Source organism: Engraulis encrasicolus, chromosome 9 (assembly GCF_034702125.1).
Source record: "Engraulis encrasicolus isolate BLACKSEA-1 chromosome 9, IST_EnEncr_1.0, whole genome shotgun sequence".
Classification (NCBI taxonomy): domain Eukaryota; kingdom Metazoa; phylum Chordata; class Actinopteri; order Clupeiformes; family Engraulidae; genus Engraulis; species Engraulis encrasicolus.
Window position 1 is genome coordinate 16,098,813 of NC_085865.1, and position 22,781 is coordinate 16,121,593.

At 42.0% G+C, this 22,781-nt stretch overlaps 1 long non-coding RNA gene across 2 annotated transcripts; it reads left to right on the plus strand.

The window, feature by feature from the left end:
* The first annotated feature begins 2,162 nt into the window (after positions 1–2,162).
* On the plus strand, positions 2,163–5,213 carry LOC134455020 (uncharacterized). 2 transcript variants are annotated; one of them, XR_010035972.1, is made up of 4 exons: positions 2,163–3,171; positions 4,627–4,716; positions 4,822–4,919; positions 5,126–5,213. It is a non-coding gene; the product is annotated as an uncharacterized LOC134455020 (long non-coding RNA). The 2 variants fall into 2 exon arrangements; XR_010035971.1 differs by having other exon boundaries at positions 4,822–5,205.
* The last annotated feature ends 17,568 nt before the right edge of the window (positions 5,214–22,781 follow it).

The following is a 22,781-nucleotide window of genomic DNA, read 5'->3' on the forward strand; positions in this document are numbered from 1 at the left end:
AGTGAGTGAAAGCATTTGCCGACACGTTTGCATCTTGTCAAGCGTTAGATTCTTGAAAATTACCCTTATTTAAACCATAGCAATGACACAACACGTGACAATCGGCTTTACGGCACTTAGCCATTTATTTTGTAGTTTTAATTCTGACTTCAGATGTCAATGTGTTTAAGTTGTGTTTGGATTGTTGCGGACACCTGTTATTTATTGCATTTAAGGTGGTGGAAAAGTGATAAATTTAAATAGGGTAAAGGAAATGACAGTGCTCATCCTTAAGAATTTGGGCACCTTCAATTAACATGTTGGACGGTGGTGGGGTGTTTTGAGGTGTGTGACCGTAGGATCAGTCAGAGTACGTCTCTCGTCAGCTCTGGTCGTAAATAGTCGCAGAGATTCCTCAGCCAGCTGGTATTAGCCGAATGCTAGCGTGTTGCAGGACAAAACTAACAAGTATTTGGGAGAACAAAGTCATACAAGGAACATTTAACTTCACTTCTAATACAACTTCCATGATGAGGTACAGCATGTGCACACATCTTTACAAACCAGAGAACAGAACCGTCACAAATCCCTGCTGAGCCATTTAGCCCAATAGGCTCCCATTCATCTTTCACTTGGCTGCGTTCGCCAACAGGGCTACAATGGGAGTCAATGGTAGATTCCGTTCTCTTACTAGACATTCTCTGAGAAGCCTCAGCACACAGGGGAAGTGGATGCCTGTGCTGCCCTACAAAGGCAAAAGACCGTAACATCAATTTTGGTCAAAATTGAGTTAATGTCATTTTTGGGGTATTTCAAACCACCTTTATTATGTGAATAAATATAGTGAGCCAATTTAATTGTTTTTAATGTCAAAATAAAGAAAATAGGAAGTTAAGGTAGTTTGCCTTGGTACGGCTCCTTATTTTTCGCCCATGATTCAAAGGCAGAGTACCTTAACTTCCAACTGCCATTTCATAAATATAGCCTTTTATTCAATTTTGATTATATTTTCTTCAAATTCTCATCTATGTAATTTAAAACAGACATTATGACCAGACCTTGCTTATAGTTTCTTTTAAAATGTATAATTAAAGTTAAAAAGGGAAAAAATATGGCAGTTACTGCCTTTTGGCTCAGCATGACTCCTCACTGTTGGCCCATGATACAAAGGCAGAATACCTTAACGACTACCTTTCATAAAGACTTAAATATACATTTTTATGTGGACATGGTGTTTGACTTCATAGTAATTGTTTGACTTATTAAATTACTACTTTTACAACTGTCCCACTTTAGGCAAATCTTGTGTCCCACTTTAGGGCCGCACATCCTAAAGTGGGACACACTAATACTATGGTTTAAAATAAAATATTACATTATTTTATATTCACCGTAATCACACATTATTTTCTGATGAACATATACCCAACATATTTATCAAAACAATGACAATGTTGTTTTGATTGGAATTGATTAATACCCTAAAGACAGATTCGGCCAAATGCTATGTAATTTGCCATTTGATAGACTTCACCCACGGCCTTTCTTCTTTGATTGTAGCCCCTCCCTGAAGTATTTCTATACAGATTCTAAATCATGATATTATGATAACAGGATGATAGGGCTTTGATTTGGTTATAGTTTTGTCAACATTTTCCAACTTGGGGCAAAGCTACAACCCTTAACATTAGGCATCGTCCCACATTAGGGCATTCTACCCTCTTTGTTTTTATGTTTTCAACCTGGATCATGGTCTAAAAGAAAGCAACTTAGCAACTAAGGCTGCCTGCAAAAACTGAAGACGCTTACAACAGTATGTTTTTTTTATTTATTTTTTTAATTTACATTCACTGCATGAAAAGAGGAATATGTGGATGAGTTTTGCACCTTAAACTGCCTCATACCTCAAGCCACAGCATTTGCGGCTCCCCCATGCCCCCCTCCCATCCCCTTCTTAGGAGAGCCTTTAATATGTAAATGCCAGTGATCAGGTCTGGAGCTGCTACAGTCAATTTCAAGTGGGGTGGGGTGGGGTGAGGTCAGGTGGGTGGGAGGGAGTGGGGGGTTGGCAGGCCTGTTTCTAGGATTTTGGGGTCCCTAGGCAACGGGATTGTTGGGGGCCCCAGGGCATTTTTTGGCCTTTTACTAAAATGTGTGTGTGTGTGTGTGTGTGTGTGTGTGTGTGTGTGTGTGTGTGTGTGTGTGTGTGTGTGTGTGTGTGTCTGTATGTATGTTTGTTCACGCTGCCCAGTGGTGTTTTTCAGAATCACTAACCATTAAACCAGGGGTAGTGAACCTATGTCTCGAGGGCCCTTGAGGCCGTTTTATCCGGCCCCTGATATCATTATAATGTTTTGCAACTTCACATGAAATAGGCCTATGACATATTTTGCAGGCCTAAAGGAATCTTAGAAATTACATTTCCAATGCAATTAAGTTAGGCCTATATTCAGGGGACCTAGAAAAGGTGGGGACTGTTTTAAATGTGTCTACCTTTAAAGGTGTCTATATGTCTATATAGGCCTAAAGGTGTCTATATATGCCTAAATTTCATGGGGAAATCCTGATTTGTGTTCATAGTACGGCCCCCGGAGGATTTTATGACCATGGTAGGAATTTGAAGTGGCCCTTCGAATGAAAAAGGTTCCCCACCCCTGCATTAAACCTTTCTTCTAGCCACAGCTCTGCTGTCAGTACATTTTATTATGATACTATAAGCTCAGAAATGAAGTTGATCGAACAATTCGATCGGTGCTATAAACATTTAAATGAACCGAATAGAAATCAGAATAGAAACATCTGAATGATCTTTCTTGGACATAGCCTACATTTTGAAGTGACCCTTTGAATTAAAAAGGTTCCTCACCCCTGCTTTTGAGGAAAAACATCAATGTGCTTGGCCACTCTGGTTTTTAAATTATTCTGAACTAAAGCAAGGATTGTTCAAGGAAGTTCAAAACAGACTGTCTCTGGTTAAATTAGTTCTACACCAAGCCTTTAGGTGGCAGTACAACTAATTCGCACAATGCGAATTCCACACACAAGCCACAAAGAAGCCATCTACCGCGGTCAACAACACCGACCTATCTGAACAGAACCACGCGCTGTCTGTGTGGTTTCACTGTTACAAGTTTCTTGGCGACATGGGGGAAAGTTCCTCACATACCAACGGAAAATGGGCTTCACATACATGTAAGTAAATTTTACTCAACTGTGGTTTAAAGTTTCAGTACTCAAGAGCGATTGAATAGCTCCTCTGAACACAGATCCGCCATTGCTAAGTTGTAGCACAAGTCCCCTCAATGAATGTGACTACTCTTGTTGCTGCTGTACGCTAGTCAATTCTGATAACTTGCGAGCATCGTAATGACAAAATGCAGTAGTGAAACGGTGAATATGTTAAGTATACTTGTTGATGGTAAGTTGTTTGACATTGCTCGTTCTCAATTGCCTTTCCCCTGCCTAAAGATGATTCCCAGTTTGTCGCTCCCAGCGCGGTTCGATCCCCAGTCGGTTCGCTCCCACTAGCCAGACTATCGAGCCCACCGAGCTAGTTATCTTTTTGATGTTAGTTTTTTGTTACGTACCCTAAACCTAACCCTTACCTTAATCCTAAACCTAACCCTAAATTGCTTGTATGTGGTAGTGTATGATAATACGAGAAATGTAATCGGGTGGGATAGAACGCCTGGGATTGATTGGGTCACCTGGGACTACACGTCCGGGAGTGATCTTACATGGGAGTGACCATCTCCCAGCGCTTAAGATTGACAAAGGCTACCGTTAGCATGCTATTGCGTTAGCTCATCAACTAGTTGCTGGGCACTGCTCATTTTTCACGTCTGCCCGGCATTTCGCTGATGAACTAACGCTTGGACGTCTTGCCAATGTATTTTACAGCGGCAAAAATGCATCTAGGCGACGTTGGCAAGATTGGTGTGCCGTCTGGGTATGTTGGTTTTCAGTGCTGGGCAGTAGCGAAGCGACTAGTTTAATTACATTCCCTAGTAGCTTGGTCGTAGCGTCATTACTATGTATCGACTAACGTCCCTGTAGTTAGGAAATAAATAGTTTGGAAATCAATGTGAAATACCCTGGCATTTGCAACAGTAGGCAACCTGTCCTTAAAAAGTATGGGCCCTCAAAACAGCACTTGTTGCACAAATAAGTGTTGCATAGAGCAGTCTTTCCCAACCAGGGGTACGTGTACCACTAGGGGTACGCGAGCACCCTGCAGGGGGTACTTGGAAAAATGAAAACATGTATGGAGCATAGTCACATTGGGATATAAAGCATGAGTCAGGGGGTACTTGTGGTATGAGAAAAGGCTTAGGGGGTACTTAAGACAAAAAAAGGTTGGGAAACACTGGCATAGAGCACGCCACCCCGAAATCAATGTGAAATACCCTGGCATTTGCAACAGTAGGCAGCATGTCCTTAAAACGTATGGGTCCTCAAAACAGCACTTGTTGCACAAATAAGTGTAGCTGGCCTCTTCAAGAAATTGAAATTATGCATGGTCACTTTTTCTTATTGTTTCACGTGGAGGTCTACTGACATTGTCTAAATAATGTAGGCTAGTTTATGTCCATGTATTATATTAGGACCCAAGGTTAATGGGTTATTCTGTTTACCATGTTTTCACAGGCTGCTGTCTCATAATATGGCGAAGACGAGTCACTTGAAGGCCTAACAGCTCTTATGAGGAGCAGTCTTGCCATAGAAGACTGAAAGAATGTAAGATTAACTTCTTTGTGACCAATATGACTTGCTCATTGATACATTAGCTATGTCAATATGAGATGCATGGTGAAGTATTTCATTTATTTGTCTCTCTTCTAGGAGCTGTAGAAACAACAGGGTGCCTGCTGCAGTATGACGAGGACGCCCTGATCATAGAAGGTCCAGTGTCTTGGCAGGGTGAAATGGCACTGATATCGGTATGTGGTGATATCAGTTAAAATTAATGAATTAATTCTCATATCTGAATAATGTGAACACTGGATTTACCACACACTCACACACACCCTAGTCCTAGATTATACAACCAAGGTTACTTTTACCACAGCTCTGGCACTGCATCAAATTTCTTTTCTTTTTTATAGAACTGGACAGGTCATTTATTCGTTCCCCTTGTTTTTTGCAGTGTCCTGCAGGATGCTGTGTCCTGCAATCCTGTGTGCTGTGCTACAGACGCGTGTGGAGGTCAACCCGAAATGGGCACAGTAGCGTGCAAGAGGGTAAGCTTAACCTATAGCCTACGTCAGGGTTGGGGAACCTTTCTCATTCGAATGGCCACTTCAAATTCATCCGAGGGGCCATAAAAGTCCTCCAAGGGCCGTACTATGAACACAAACCAGGATTTTCCCTTTCACTTTAGGCCTATATTGAAGGCAGCCACATTTAAACAAACGCCAACTTCTTCAGGTTCCCTGAATATAACTTAATTGTATTGCTAATGTATTTTCTAAGATTCCTTTACAAAATATGTCATATTTCATGTGAAGATGGAATTGCATTAAAATTATATCGGGGGCCGGATAAAACAGCCTCAAGGGTCGCAAACGGCCCTAGAGACATAGGTTCCCCACCCCTGTCCTACATTGTCAATATGACTTGTGCTACTTTATAGATAAGTTGTCAATGCTGTGCATTGCTATGTTTTGATTTTATTTTCTTACATCCTACAGATCCTGGCAGGGAGACGGTAGTGTCCTGCAGGATGGTGATGGGCAATCTTACAAGAGACCACAGAAAACTGATATAGTGTAAGATTATCCCTGTTGGGCTCAATATGTCTTGCTTATTGATATATTTGCTATGTCAATATGAGGTGCATGACGAAGTATTTATTTATTTGTTGTTTCTACAGCTCCCAGAAGTGAGACTGAGTGCCTGTTGCAGTATGACGAGGAAGCAGTGACCAGAGACCTTCAGTAGACCCTGCTGGCATGATTGGCGGCTGAAGAACATAATCAACAGCAATGTTTATAATATTGTACATACCTGTATAGTCTGCACTAAAATGCTGTACCTGTACTATTTTTCCTCTTACTTTCATATTTACTATGAATTGACAACTTTTACTCAAATCCATTTTTGTATGTGCCCTGACTAAAACTATCCTTAAACCTAACCTGTCAGAGGTGTAATAACAACCTGCTCTTAGCAATGTGGCAGCAGTCTACTTGGATGCAGCGGGGAACATAGAACCCTTTTTTTGAAAAAGCATTGTATGTTTCTGAGTTTTATGAATTGTGCCCTTCCCAAACCTAACCTGTCGTAGGGGCCTATGAAATCCGTTTTTTTAAATTATTATTATTTACATTTTTGAACTTATTTTCCCCTTTCACCCCCCCCCCAAAAAAATAAAATAAAAATAAAATACAAAAAAATCTTAGTTATTTAGTTCAAACTGGTGGGTGGACAGAGCCAACCACTCATGGTTGAATGGTAGGTAGAGAAAAGAAAAGTAAAATTACCTACTAGCTTTTTGTAATATCAGCCCTCAAAAATATTCCAGGTAATAAGGTAGCTGTATTGTACATGCGCATATATTCTATTAAATACACGTGACGCACGCACCCAACTAGAAGGCGAATTCACTTCTGGTGCATTGAAGTTGTTGGACTCTGGCTGCATCAGGTTTTCTCGAATACTTGGCTATATTGCAACGTGCAGCTTAGAGACATTTTGGGTCACGTTATATGTAGGCATTAAATAAATAGCCTCGCAAAGTCCCTACCGTCTACCGTTTCACTCAAACACATGTTTTACAAGACGGCCGTTTTCTTCTGATGGTGACTTGACCCTTTTTCAAAGTTGATGCTAACTTTTAGTCACTATGCACGGAGAGCCGCCCGTCTTTTCTGTGTCGCATCGCATTGTCTTAACAGACGGTCAGGACAACGCGTTTATGCCTGACCTCACCTGTTCTACTAGGCAAAATTTGAGTGCTGTTGAGTATTAAGATTTCTTCATTGCTCTGACGGCCAGTGTTAGGACGTGGGAGACAATCGGAAACGCCGCTTGGGAGAGAGATGCGTGTTTGTTTCTGAGTTGTACATTTGTGACCTGAGTAGGCTACTGTAGCCTATACATCACTGCATATAGCCTAGAGTATATTGTTTGCAGGGTATGTATGTAGTTTTAAATTATGTATATTTATGAAATGCACGGTTCCTGTCTCAGTGTGTGTACATTGTTTGGTGTGATATTAAAAGCATTTAAAAAAATCATTTTCATTTCATTCATTTTCATTTTAGCAATAAATTCACATCATGCATGCTGAAGCCCCATCACAGTGCAGTCTATAATGATGTGAACATAATGATGTGAATACACAAAATAAAATCAACCTAGGTATATTAGTAATAATAATTTTTGCATAATTATACGGACCTACCGTATAGGCCTACGGTATGCATAAATTAATCCAACGTGACCAATAGAAGGTCGTAGCTGCCGACCATGCTAACCAACAGCGCAGCTCTTTTACTTTGAGTCACGTGTCTTTTTCGTCCAATAAGAGCAAGGCTAGTCCGCGTTCCGGGCTGGCTGTCGTTGCCTTTCATGTTAATCGTTGGGCCATTAACACCCTGCTGTGAGACCTCTCCACGGCTCTGATTCGCTTCCGGGCGATTTACGTGACACCAAAACTGTTAATTTCGCATTCTCTCAGCGCTCAAAATCAGACGAAAGTTAGGCAAGTCCGTGGGCGATTTGGGACGAGTTCATTGTCACAAATCCCCCTTTTCGTGCTGTGATTGGCAACAATATCCAGGCCTGAACGAAACAAGTTATTCATTGATAGCCTCTTAGTTGCCTGCAACAATAGAGAACCATTTAACATGGGTACTTTATTTTTTTTATTTTTTATTTAACCTTTATTTAACCAGGAAAAATAAACCCGTTGAGATTAAGAACCTCTTTTACAAGGGTGTCCTGGCCAAGTGGCGGCTCAAGTTACAAAATTAAAATTACACTGTTGCATTAAAATAACAAATCAAGTAAAATAACACGTCAATTGAAACAGTTACAGACAATAGACTCTGTCTCAAGTGATCTCATCTTGGAATTAAAATCGTTCAATGGAATCAGATCTGTTAGTTTCAAGTCCTTTTGTAGATTGTTCCATGAGGTAGGGGCTGAAAACACAAATGCCCTCTTCCCCAGTTCTGTGCGGAAGCAAGGGACAGAGAGTAACAAATGGCCTTTAGAGCGCAGACCATAAGACTCAATATTCCTCACTGTGATTAGGCTGCAGATGTAAGGTGGCAGTAGTCCTAGTATTGCCTTGTAAATAAATATATACCAGTGAGTAAGTCTCCTGGTAGTCAGTGAAGACCATTTAACTCTGGCATAGAGTTCACAGTGATGAGTTTGGGCCCTACAGTTAGTGATGAACCTCAGGGCACCATGATACACAGAGTCAATCTTACTCAGACATTGGGATGAAGCATTCATGTACAGCAGGTCTGCATAGTCTAAAATGGATACAAACGTTGCAGAGACAAGGCGCTTCTTAACATGAAAGGAAAAACAAATTTTATTTCTAAATAAAAAACCTAACTTTAGTTTAAGTTTCCTCACAAGATTTTCAATGTGGGCTTTGAACGTCAACGTATCATCAAGCAAAATACCCAGGTATTTATACAAATGTACCACCTCAATTTCAGTTCCCTCAAGGGTGAGTACTGAGGGGATGATTGATGGTACTTTCCTTGGCTTTGAGAACAACATTTGCTTAGTCTTAGGGTACATTAAGCAATTGCTCCAAGTTATTCAGTCACTTAGACAGTGTATTTTCCAGACAGTTTATTTTGTGCACAAACAAGCAACCACTGTGAAACATCATGTTACACAGCCTAATAATATCAATTATTTTGAAATGGCTTCCCTAAATTTTTCTAATTTACTAGAGTTGTGGCAACTGATGATTTCTGCCACACACACACACACACACACACACACACACACACACACACACACACACACACACACACACACACACACACACACACACACACACACACACACACACACACACACACACACACACACACCTCTGGTAACTGATGCATAGCAGGTCAATAATGTAATCAGTGTTTGGTGCCAAGACTCTGGCCTGTGCTCTCTCACTAACACCACGGCCCATCTGGCCCAATGACACAACATGACTGGTTTGTACTGTTAACCAAGGACTGATGGCCTGCCTATAATGCCAATGAAAAAATCCATACCTTTTCTCTGCTTGTAAAAATATGATGTGAACAATGATGTCAGCACTGCATTTGATTGATTGTAATTAGACAGACAAGATAAGACACACCACATACAAGTTACTGAAACAATATCTTATAAAACGTATGGTGTCCTTTTTGTTCATTTGCATTTTATAAAGTGCGCTGCGCTAATAACTTTTTTGTGGTGTACTTGTATGTCTCTACATTATCATTTATAAAGTATAAATATCCATGCAAAATAACTTAATAATTGAAAACTATATCAAACAGAGTTTAATATACTAAACACAGTCCTTATGGTTCCCTCACTTCATTTATAACAAGACTGTAACTTCAACTTTTTATGAGCTAGCAAGCTACTATCTGTTGCAGGACTGCAAAATATAGCTGTAGCTGCTGCCACAGCAATCCCGCTCAACTCTATTATATGTGTCGTGACAGCTGACAGTTGGCCAAGTCATTTAGTGCCTTTTGATATTTCCAGGTAACATCTTACAGAGCGGTGTCACTGGCAAAGCCAGGGGGAGGAAATGGGGATCTCTATCCATTGCCCATCCACACAGACAGGTGCAGGACCAGGCACAAGCATACACACAGACAGACAGATGCGTTCTGCAGGGATGTGACAAGGTTACATAATATGAAGTAGTAGCCTTTATTAAACCACAGGGGCAAGTGAGTGGTGTGTCCTGTGAGATTTGGCCATTTCTAGGAGAAAATTGACACAGAATCTCCCCCCCCCTCTCTCTCTCACACACACACACTGAACAAATTCCTTTTCTCATTCTGTACAAGGGCTCTAAAATGCTGACGTGAGTAAAATGAGGAACAATAGCCTTGACAATCTGACGTCATATTTTTTCTTTCCATCGAGGAATTCTATTCAGTGAAATCAGCACAATCTAAATAATGAGCTATGGTGTGCACACTGCATATGTCCTGCATGCATCATCAGTCTCACATTTTCAAGCATACAGGTTCATTCGGAGGGATCATCAGTGAGTTCATTTGTCATGGCAATGCCAAAGAGCTTCCTATTCAGACGAACACAACATCAATATCAAATTAACAAAGGTCTGTGGTAAGTCTGATGTGAATGTTGTAAGTTGACCAAAATAACTGCTGTTATTGAAATTCCCGCAACTTATTACATTATTTTAAGTTTGGTCAACTTGCAAAAGTCAGGCAGCCTGGACACTAACGTTTGTGGGTGTAAAACGTGCTTTTATTTACAGTGGATGCTATAAATTACCTTAATTGCAGCACATCTTGTACATAATCCTCAGATGTATTTGAATATTGACGTTTGGTAAGTAGTCATAATGTATTCAGCAGGGCTGTCAGCTTGAACCTCTCATTGTCCTTTCTGACTGTTTTCTTCCTTCCTAGATGGAACCATAATATGCAATGATCTTTTCTATTGAAAGATGTAACAGCACCAGACCAAGGGAACAGCTGAACGAACAGAGAAAATGTAAAACTTAATTATTTAACTGAGGGGGACGGGAGGTGTTAAATAAAGGGTGTAGAATTGCTAAAAGACATCCCTCTGACAATCAATCAATCGAGGGAGGCAAATAACATTGTAGCGACGATTAAGCCACTCTGGACTAGTCTACAGGGAGATTACCAATTCCATTCCTACTTTAGCAAGGTGACATCAATGAAATTACTGTCACGATTGTGGTAAAACTAGGGACATCAATGTTGTGTTCATTCATTGCACCAAAGACCTGGACCGGGATAACATCAAAGGATTTATCTAGCTCTGCCCCCATTGCTTCATCTAACCCTTTACAGGCAGATAACGTTAATGACATTGGGCCTACATAGGCCTACTACATGGTAAAAGCAATGTTCACAGAACAGCCTAGACGAATGATCAGATATGAGGTAATTGTGCGTTTGTTATCTTTCTCTCAGTATATTGAAAGTCTGGATGTTAAGGTTGGGCTTTGGTAGTGTGCTGACAAATTACTATTGATCTGGTTAGAAAATGTCAACTTGTGTTCTTGCTTTTTTATGAGAGTTTACATGGTAGGCTCAGTGCAAAGAGGCTACACAAAATAAGAGCACAACTTTTGCTACATCTGTCTAATGAAGGACTATGGCATGTTAGACTTAGACTTAGACTTCTTTATTGTCCATTAAACTTACATGAAATGGAAAATTTGTTTTGGTGGTGGCACAAGACACACAAGACAAACACACATCGCAGTCAACACAATAAAGAATAAATATTAAGAATGCTTCATATGTGACAGTGATAGAGGGGTCTAACATTCTCCTATGCACTCCTATGCTCACTTGAAATAGACCCAGAAGACATGGGAAACGGTCCTTTGCTTACAGAAGTCAGCAGAAGTTGCAGAAGTCAATTCTTTTGGAAAATAATAGAGTCTTGCTCACCCTGTGCTACAGTGAAAATGGACCATCCAACTTGTGTTAGTGCTAACTTCAAAAGTCAGCCTCCATGATGGTATGGGGGTGCAGTAGTGCATTGGTTAAGTCGTTCTCACTCATCTGTAGAGTTAAATACAGTGCTGAAAGATGTAAATGGGTTTTAAACAGCACAAAAAGCCACTCATGCATTATATTCTAAAGGGAGATAGGCTATTCAATTACTACCACATAGGAAGGACAAATTGTATTCTCTACTATGTTTTAACAGTTTAACTCCATCAGACCAGCAGGTGATAAAATGCCGGGCTTTTGGTCAAGACCTGTCACATTATAAGCACTACAGAAAGGAAAACATTGCAAAACATGACAAGAAATACACCCACCATTTAAGCTGGTGAAATCATGTCCAAGATAGGAATTAACACTGTTCATCTCATCGGTTAATGTATTTCACTGTTAAGTGTTGTCTTTTGTTTTGCTTTTAGTCTTCCTCAACATTTGCTGCCTTTTATTGTCCCCGTCCCAACTCTTTTGAGATGTGTTGTTTTTACATATTCATGAATATCCCCCAAAACAATAATTTTGGTCAGTTTTGATGGCTGACATGTTTTCTTTGTGCCGTTCTACATCTAATGTAAGAATCAGACGTTTGGAAAATGGCAGTGTTTTGTTATTATTCACAATTTACCTTGTGTCCCAACTTCTATGGAGTTGGGGTTTGTATATTAGTATGTTAAATTATGCATGCAAAATGTAAACACAGTCACTACAGTCCACCAGGTTGGAGGCTTTGCAGCTGAGTAGGCATGTGCTGTATGGTAACCTAACAGCATTTCAAGTTTCTAGATTAATATACAGTGTTTATACAGTGTATGCACTTTAATGTGTGGGAACAATGCAAGCACAGCCACTGTGTGGGCAGCCAGGATGGAAATTCTATTCCCTCAGCTGAGTAGGGAGCAGCAGGACTAGTGTCAGCAATAGAAGGCCAGCGACAAGGCCACTCAGATCAGCATGCAGAGACTCCAGCAGAAAAAGCCAAGGCAGTACTATGCTGTTCAGCCAGGAGAGCACCATCAGTTTTGTATAGTTTTAATCTAACACAGACACATACAGTAGGACCGCATAGAGTGTTGCCACTATAGAGAGTCAAATTTCACAATCTCTGATAGTGTATTTGATCCAACTAAGTGTTGTATGAGCACTGTATACAAGCGACTGCACAATGAGCAGCATCTGCCAAGGCAGTACTGTGCAGAGCAGAGCCGCCCCAAGCGAGGACAACAGCAGCTCTTTGGCAGCAGGGGATGAGAGGCAGCAGCAGCATCAGTCCAATCAGAAGAGAAACAGAGGAGAGAGCAGCAGTAGCAGAAACACTTCTATCATGTTCTTTTATTCTTCTTACTTTTATTTAAGACTTTTACTCAATGATAATAGTTTGTTCTTCTTCTTTCATACTACTTATTTGATCTTTTTGTACTTTTACATCTAAACTAGTATGTTGTACTATTTCAGGACTTTCTTGTGCCCATGAAATGCACTATCAAATCAACATAGCCTGTCTTGCCAATACACTGTCCTCTCTGTACAGAAATGTATGCCTGTGGCGTTAAGTTCTGCTAGGAAGACGAGACAGTACCTCACACTCATCACTGCCCTTAATTATCCAATCATAGCTCCTGGATGGGGAATCCCACCACGTCTCTCGCTTAACCTCAGCTTTCAGCCAATAGAATGTCTACGCCTTGGTTTTAAAAGTCTCTGTCTGTTTCCGCTCTTTGCTAATCAGAGTAAGCAGACGCCGACGCCCCACCTCCATCCCCTTCAACCTCCATCTCCTTGGACCCCGTCTCCTTCAACCTCCGTCTCCTTGGACCCCATCTCCTTTAACCTCCATCTCCTTGGACCCCGTCTCCTTCAACCTCCGTCTCCTCGTACCCCATCTCCTTCAACCTCCATCTCCTTGGACCCCGTCTCATTCAACCTACGTCTCCTTGGACCGCATCTCCTGCAACCTTCGTCTCCTTGGACCCCATCTCTTTCAACCTACGTCTCCCGATGTCCTGGTTCCCTGGTCCGCTTCAGCCTCCTTCAGCCTTATCCCCATGAGCCACCGTCACCAGTTGGTCCCTGTCCTGTAATGGGGGTAGGCTTCGCCCCTGCCTCATCATCGGCAGGATATGAGCCCCCCGTTTTACAAACTATATTCTGCAGGTCGGGGACCTGCGCCAAAGAGAAATGTTGCCTCCCTGTGTATTAATGAATACCTTTCATTTCATTTTTGTCTATTGAGTCTTCTATGGTAGAAATGCAAGCTGTGGCGTGAAGTTCTGCTAGGAAGACGAGACGGTACCTCACTTCATTTTATTTATCAATCGAGTCTTCTATGGTTTTTATTATTTATCTGGAATATTCTAGCATTACCTGATTCAGTTTTTTGTTTTAATGGCTGAGGTACAGACTGTCCCCTAACCTCTGCACAGCTCAGAGGGGGATTGACAAGCTCTCTCATGCCTGCTTTACCGCAGTGCCAGATGGGAGTCTCCATTGGCCATGGTGCACGACTTTGGAAATCCACAATCTATGATAGGACTGCATCTCTATCATACAGTGCAGTCAGACTGATTTATGGACCACACTTCAGACAATAAAAACAAATGATGTGTCCATGTTGGTCCATTTGGCATGTTGTGTTCAATTATAGGCCTATGTTTCAGTAATTTGGGATTGTTTAGTGCACCTCAGCTCTGCCTGTTCTGCATAATATTAACTTCAACTTATTGTAGCAAATGATGGCATCCTCCCTGTCACTCAAATGTTCCACCCACGTTATCATTTCAATTCAGCTCATTTATGCAATGATTGCGGTACATAATGTGTCACACTTGTATCACATTTATATAATACAGAAAGACTGACGTGACATCTGCTTGTGATCATCAGTAGCTGTAAAGCAGGAATCACTTTCGAACTCAAAGTTAATTTTCCTGCAGATGTAGCCTATAGCCACGAAAAACAGAAAAAAAAAGACTTTCAATTTCCTGAGTAGGAAGAAATCCCCACAATACCAGAGCAGGTGTGAACACCGTGAAAAGGGGAAATGAATGACTGCGTACATTCAGCTTAGGAGCTTCTTGAAGTTGTCCTTGCTTGCCAGACATTTACTCACCAGACCCAGATAATGTGAGACATTGAGTATCAAATGTAGCGTGTTGAGCTGTAGGCCTACCAGAAAACCGGCAGTGGAAAAGAGGCATACCTATATGTGTGAAAAAATAACATGTCATTTTCTGAATATTGAGACAGATTGATATTTATTTAGTCCATGTTCACAAGGTTATCTTCCACACACCACGCTCTTCCGTCTTGTTGTGCGTCTCTGAAGTAATCAAGTAGAAATGGATCACACTCCATTTTTTCTTCTTTCTTGTTCTTTTCTTTTTATTTAAACATTGCAGGGACTGATATGACAGACGTTTCGACAGCACAGAGGTGACACTGAAGAAGGCGCTGTCCTTACTGCACAATTATTTTGCGGAATACTCAGATTGACTTCATTGCACTCTTGTTCTGTGATCAATTTGGAAAATACTGTAATTATCGGAAATTTCAACCTCACTTCCAGCCTTTTTTGGGGGCTTTTCTGAGTGTTGCACTGATACAGGCTGATAGATTCACTGTTGCACTTTGGATTCATTAAACCATTCTCGAAGAAATCCTTTTCGAGTCTCCTAGGACTTGTGAAGATGCAAAAGGTCAGCATTTGAATGTATTGATTTGTAGCATGGCGAAGACTGAGAAAGAGAGAAATATGCTTGAGAATCCATCACTGTTTCTTGTTATGAAAAGTGAATGTTTGAGTGCCTTTTGTGCTTAGTATGTCAACTTAACAGACAAAATGGCTTTGTCTAAAGACAAAAACAAACCGAGACAAAAAAAATCTGACACCAATGATACATCATTCCTGCCACTTGCTTGTTTGCATGGACATGCACACTTAGAGATTCAACAATCAGCTTGCAAGGCAGCCTTCTCTTGCATTGCTATTCTATACCACAGCATGCAAACCTCAAACAAAATTGATTGGATACACAGATGTTTAACATTTACCAATTTGATCAGGTGATCAGGGTCTTCAGAGCACATAAATGCCCGCTGTCTTACATGCAGAGTACTCAAAAATAGTCCAGGTTTGTTTTCTGTACAAGATAATATTCCTCATATTTATTTTGATTATTGATGTTGCCAATGTGGAGAGGGTCAGATTAATTCACAGGCTATGGCTACAACCTGGTAGGTGTGCGCTAATTGGCCGAAAGTGAAAAATTGCAGAATTGCGAAAATATGCAATATTGAAAAATTTATCTGTCATGAGTTGGAAGACATTGTCGTTAATTCCTAGCTCGTAATTATGACGCTGTCTATGTAAATCTGTAGTGAAATTTCTTCTCCAGGGTGGCCCACAGCAACTTTTAGTCTAGGGCAGGCCAGCTTAATATGGGTCTGTGGACCACAGCTGGATATTGCTGAGAAATGCAGAAATGCAGAGGGAAATATCAAGGACATGACTGTCTGTGGGTAACACATTTTGGCACATTCGGCAGTATTCAGTGTATACTCGAGTTATAATGGAATCAAATTAGTGTTCTGTTCTAAAGGTTACCCCTAAAACAGAAACCCGATAATCTGCAAACATGCTTCGCAATGTTGCTTGTGACAGGGTCATGATCATGTCTTAGAATCTCCAACACGCATAATTTCTATAAGGCAGAAGAATATGTGTGTGTGTGTGTGTGTGTGTGTGTGTGTGAGAGAGAGAGAGACAGAGAGAAAGACAGAGATAGAGAGACAGAGACAGAGGGGCAGGTTAAGTAATACGAAGCAGTGAAGTATTTACGAGGTAGTAGAAAGATGGTAGTGTACTGTACTGTATTTTTTCACACAGTACTTTTTTTTTTAAACTTTAATGGTGGTCCTCGATGAAAGTTCTGCCAAGGATAATCCGCTCCTATGCCCAGATAAGACTGTCAAGGCAGCACATTATTGTTAAGAAGTGAAAGGCTTTGAATGCATTACACTGTAACGGGTCGTATGGGACACCTAAAGCATTAATGGCCTAATTGCAGTTCACATTGCTCTCGCTTCTGTTCTTTACTTGAAAAAGTCCCATATCTGTGGGAGTAAACAAGATTGCATGACTAGAAAAATAATTATATATGTCTATTGGCAATGAGTGTGCCATAAGATGCACTGTATGATTATTTTAAATCATTTTCAGAAACTGTTTTACTAGTCTACCTCGACTGGAAGTCCAACATGGCACGCTTTGTTGTTACTTGATGATTTTACTTGGTTATTTTAATCCTTAAATTATTTTTTAAAAATAAGATTTTTTTTTTGCATTCTACAAATTGGTGTGTGTGTACAGTTCATTTGAAGATTTTAAATTTAAAAAACCTATTACAAAGGATTTTGTATCTAGATGCACCATCTAGACTAGGGATACAACAGATAGTTACAACAGATAGATATTTGCATTTCAGACCCCAAGAGGCACCTTTTGCATTTTCAGAAGGTAGCGAATTAGCATAACGTAGCCTACTTACGGTATTTATTACCCCTGAATCTCAATTTTATATCTCTAAACTCAGAACAGAGCTGGTTTCACCCAGGGATTGTTATACACCAAACACCATCACAACAAACGTTCAACCCACAGGCTAAGTATTGTGTGTTTTTGTCAGTCGAATGTGTGCAAAATGGATGCAGCAGCAGTGTCACCGCTTTAGCAAAAGGGCTGACTGGCTGAAGAATCACTTTGGCTTAAAGTGCATTCAGTACAGCACATACCCGTACACTCAGCAGGGTCTTAATGTTTAAAATATACTGGCCATCCATCATTTGCCCCCGACAGACTGATGGCCAAGATGCTGACACTGTTCAAAGACATAGGCTACTAGATGTGTGTATGCACCACCAGGCTTGCCAAGTGCAAGACAAATAAGAACTAAAGCACAATAAAAGCAGGTAAAGTCTGCAGTATTGTTTGATCTCAGTGTGATATTTTGGGTCAAAATAGCTTTTTTCATTACAGTATACTGGCTGAAGCGTGTTGATACACCAGGCCTGCCCTACTCCATCCTGCCCCGGATCCTGTGGCCTCTGTTGGTGTATGCTGTTCCCATAACAACAGTGGAAGCCATGGAGAGGGAGATAAGCAGCTTCTTACGAAGATGGCTTGGCCTACCGCGCAGTCTCAGCAGTTCTGCCCTGTATGGCAGCAGTAACATCTTGCAGCTCCCGTTCAGTGGACTCACTGAAGAGTTCAAGGTGTCCAGAACACAGGAAATCCTGCAGCAGTCTGCGAATAAGATGGTGGCATCAACAGGTATCCAGGAGTGCGTTTTAATATGCGACCTTGCCTCCTCCACTTGCGCTTGTCTCCTCGTCCCGCCTCCTGGCCCCTCCTCCGTGGAGAAAACGATAAAGTTTCCCAGCTGTCAGCCTAGCCACAACAACTTTTGAGGGACTGTTTTTCATTCACCATCCCAATTGCAAATGAGAAAAAGATTTTACAATTGAGCTTTTGCAAGATATTGAAATATAATGCTGTTGTCAGTGATGTCATCATGACGAGAAGCAAGTGGAGGAGGCAAGTGGAGGAGGCAAGTGGAGGAGGCAAGGTCGCATATTGCAACGCACTCCTGGAGGTGGCAGAGTCAAGGCTGATGCAGAAGGCCCTGGTGGGAACCATAGCCTTAGGCCGTGCAGGGGTGGGCTATTTCCCAGTAACCAGGGCAGACAAGGCCCAGGGGAAAGAGCGCAGCGCCTTATTCAGGAGGAGGTGCGGGCAGGCGTGGAGGAGGATCGAACCAGCAGGATGGTAGGGATGGGGCAACAAGGTGCATGGACGAAGTGGCAGAACGTCCTGCAGAGGAAGGTGTCGTGGTCCAACATCTGGAGAGCAGACGTGCACAACATCAGATTCTTAGTCCAGGCCGTTTATGACGTCCTACCGAGCCCAAGTAACCTCCATGTCTGGGGAAAATCAGAAACACCATCCTGTCACCACTGTCCAGGACGGGGATCCCTGGAACACCTCCTTAGCAGCTGCCCAAGGGCCTTGGGAGAAGGGCGCTATCGCTGGCGCCACGACCAGGTCCTTAAGGCAGTTAAAGACAGCATAGCCACCGCCATCAGCACCAAGGGACACAGCAGGGGACAGACCATCAGGTTCCACAGAGCCGGGGAGAAGCCCGACGAACAACCGCGGGCAAGGTCAGGCCTCCTCACCACTGCAAGCGACTGGCAACTGCAGGTTGATCTGGGCAAACAGCTTCAGTTTCCCGACAGGATTACACCTACACGGCTCCGACCAGACATGATCCTTTTGTCAGAGTCCACCAAACAATTGGTCATGCTGGGGCTCACTGTTCCTTGGGAAGAGCGCATGGATGAGGCCAATGAAAGGAAATGCGCAAAGTACCAGGAACTGGTGGATGAATGCAGGAGTCAGGGCTGGAAAACCATCTGTGAGCCTCTGGAGATGGGCTGCCGAGGATTTGCAGGGCTGACCCTCTGCAAAGTATTCTCAATGCTAGGCCTCACAGGGGAGGCGAAGCGGAAGGCCATAAGATCCGAGACTGAAGCCGCCGAGAAAACCACAAGGTGGCTATGGATTAAGAGGGCAAATTCGTGGGCAGGGGCTGCTGGGACACAGGCCGGAGTCTGATCACCTCCGGTTGGGTCGCCTGGGTCAGGGTGTCTGATGCTGAAAGACCCGAAACACCCTGTGAGCTCAGGAAAAAACATCACTGATGATGTGTCCCAGCGCATCCGTGAGATGTATCTTCTAACTGGAGATCAAGCAGAGCTTGGGACATCTTGTATTATGGTCAGGATGCTGACATCACCATATTTTTCATCTCATGGCTGCTGGCTCACCCTCCTACCCCTCTGTGTTCAGGGGTGTGAATTCATATTGCTTGCTATTCTGAGGCCTTTTTCACCATGTCACCATAATCAGGCAGCTTGGAAGTTCCTACAGCTTCATTGCGTGTGTGTGCATGTGTACATGCGGTCGTGCATGCGTGCGGGCGTGCCGACATGTGTGCGTGTCTGTGTGTTTGTGTATGCGTGTGTGAGTGAGTGTGTGTGTGTGCATGCGCGTAGGTACACGTGTGTGCGTTTGTTTGTTTGTTTGTTTGTTTGTAGCAACTGCAACGACTTCCCAGTACACTCTTACTTGTAAGCCCCTCTGGCACTTGTCAAAGTCAATCACTCCAGCCAGCCCTGCCACACAATGGGCCTCGGCCTGCCTTGTAATTACACACAGGCCCTGACAGCTCTGGTCAACAGGGGACTTCCCTTCAGCATATCCACACCAACTCTCACTGCATTGAGCAGAGTCACACTTTCATGAAACACAAACACATACACAACTGATACACTTTTGCCCACTAAACTCACCTTCTAAATGCATTTTGTTCACTGGACCTACCCTCAGTTGAGGCAAGGATGCTGAATTAAACCCACTCCTGTGACACTTCAACAGCTAGTTTAGGGTCAGACCACTTACATTCTCCCGACTGGAATGAGATTTGAACCGGTCCCCATCTGGTCCTAAGAACAAATCCCTATGAGTTCAGATCTGCACCATACATCTAGTCTTCTAGGCCTGTACACCATCTGTCTGTGAGTCATAGTTAAAGTGAAGCACAAAACACTTAATGACATTGAGGAAAACTTAATACACAGATGAGGGTATGACCACCTTAATTCTTCCTAGTATTATGGGATTTGAGCTTGTCTGACAATGAGTAGTGGGCAAAGTTAAGCCCAAAGGTCTTCCTGAAATTGAGGGGTGTTGATTATGACATGGGTGTGGTGATGGATATGACGGCATGTTATTGGAGTCAGGTGTTTCTCATTCATCTCTTGCCCTCTACAACACCATGGCAGGTTCGCACCCCCATCCCACTCATCTGCCAGCTGACACCTCACCTTAAATAGCTAATGATTTAGTAGTACCATTTATTTATTTATTTATTTATTTTGAAACAGCTTTCTGCTCGTCTTAACACATTCACTACCAAGTCACGTAAAAATATGTTTTGCCTCCCATGCGTGGCTCCCAAACCGTAAAATTACGTTTTTACTGTTTTTTTTTTTATTATTGGATTCTGAATCTACACATTCTAATGCACCTTCTGTGTGATTTTCGTAATAATGTGATGAACAGAACTGACATAGATCATGAAAACATCTACAAAGTCAGGATCTGGATATTTCATAATCTGTGCATTTTATTACACACAGTATTTGAGTTTTATTATAGCGAATCAAACCACTTCCTGATCACGTCATGTCACGTCTCCATTTTCTTTCTAGAGCATCAAAACATGTCCGAACAAGCCCTGACATGTTACTGTGGGTTGATGACAAAATATTCGGTGGCTGTTCAAAGAATGACAAAAAATGATGACATTGGCTTGGAGTCTACAGCTAAATTCCAAAAAATGCCTGGTATTGAATGTTTTAAGATGCATTGATGTATCATGTATGCAGTATTCTAGATTGTAGAATCATACACAGACAATATGTGTATATACATGAATGTGTCAAAACCTTAGAAGGATAAATTGTGCAGCAGAATGCAGAGTGATAAAGCATTCTATATTCAAATGGATCTGTGTATATTAGAAAGGTTGGTGATTTAAAACATCACTTGCAACTCTTGTGTACTGTACCTGTGAAAGTCATTAACAGATGAGACCCACCAAGTGGAGGCGACCTATTCTTCACTTCGCACCAAATCCATTACGATCCCCAGTAGCATCCTCATCACAAACACACACACACACACACACACACACACACACACACACACACACACACACACACACACACACACACACACACACACACACACACACACACACACACACACACACACACACACACACACACACACACACACACCTGCATGGGTTGCCGGTAATCACCACAATCATTCTCATCATGTTTACATTACACTCCAAGGCCTCTGGGATGTCAAATCAGTTTAAATGGTGCTACTGCCATCAATGGAAGTTCAAAATAATCGTTTTATTGTAATGGTCTGGGGGAGAAGGGGCTGGGGGGAGTCCAATGCAATGTTAAATTAATGTAAACATATGAGTTGCCCTGCAGTATTCATCAATATTAGTGTGTGTGTGTGTGTGTGTGTGTGTGTGTGTGTGTGTCTGTGTGTGTGTGTGTGTGTGTGTGTGTGTGTGTGTGTGTGTGTGTGTGTGTGTGTGTGTGTGTGTGTGTGTGTGTGTGTGTGTGTGTGTGTGTGAGTGTGTATGTGTGTTATTATAATTTCTGCCATTCCTTTGGAGAGTTATTATTACACAGTCCTGATCTGTTTTCTCTGAGCCAAATTGCATTATGCAGCAATAACACATTACTGCATCTCAAGCTGGCACCCCGCTGTGTGTGTTTGAGTTATCTGTGAGTGTCACTGTGAGTATATGCATATAGGTAAGTGTGCGTGGGTGTACATGTGTGTGTGTGTGTGTTTGTGCGTGTGTGTGTGTGTGTGTGTGTGTGTGTGTGTGTGTGCATGCGTGTGCGCGCGCGCGCGCGTGTGTGTGTGTGTGTGTGTGTGTGTGTGTGTGTGTGTGTGTGTGTGTGTGTGTGTTTGTGTGTGAAATGTCAGTTTGAACACACACAGTAAACTAAGCACACCGAGGTAATTCACAGAAACCTCGATTCCAAACTAATTCATGATTCATTATTTTACAATTCTGTGCTATTTCACATTTCATTACACACACCAACCATTACTGGTTCACTTAAGACATAATAATAGTCTACTTTTCTTGTCTTGGGTTGTTTTTAAAGTGGTGAATGTACAGTAGGCTACATTACTGCAGTAGCATTCGGTGTTTTAGTGTCTCACTAAAGGCGTGTCCTTTTTTCACACCAAATCTTTGCTCTCCTTTGCAGTGCTGACTTGTTTTACCCCACCCCAACAATTCTGAATACTAAACATTGCAGAAGACATGCAACACAAGGTGGACATATTTCACCAGTGTGGTGTTATTTGTTATCTGTCTTAACTTTACTTTGTTTATCATTTGTTAAGTGAAATGTTAGGCCTCGGCAGGT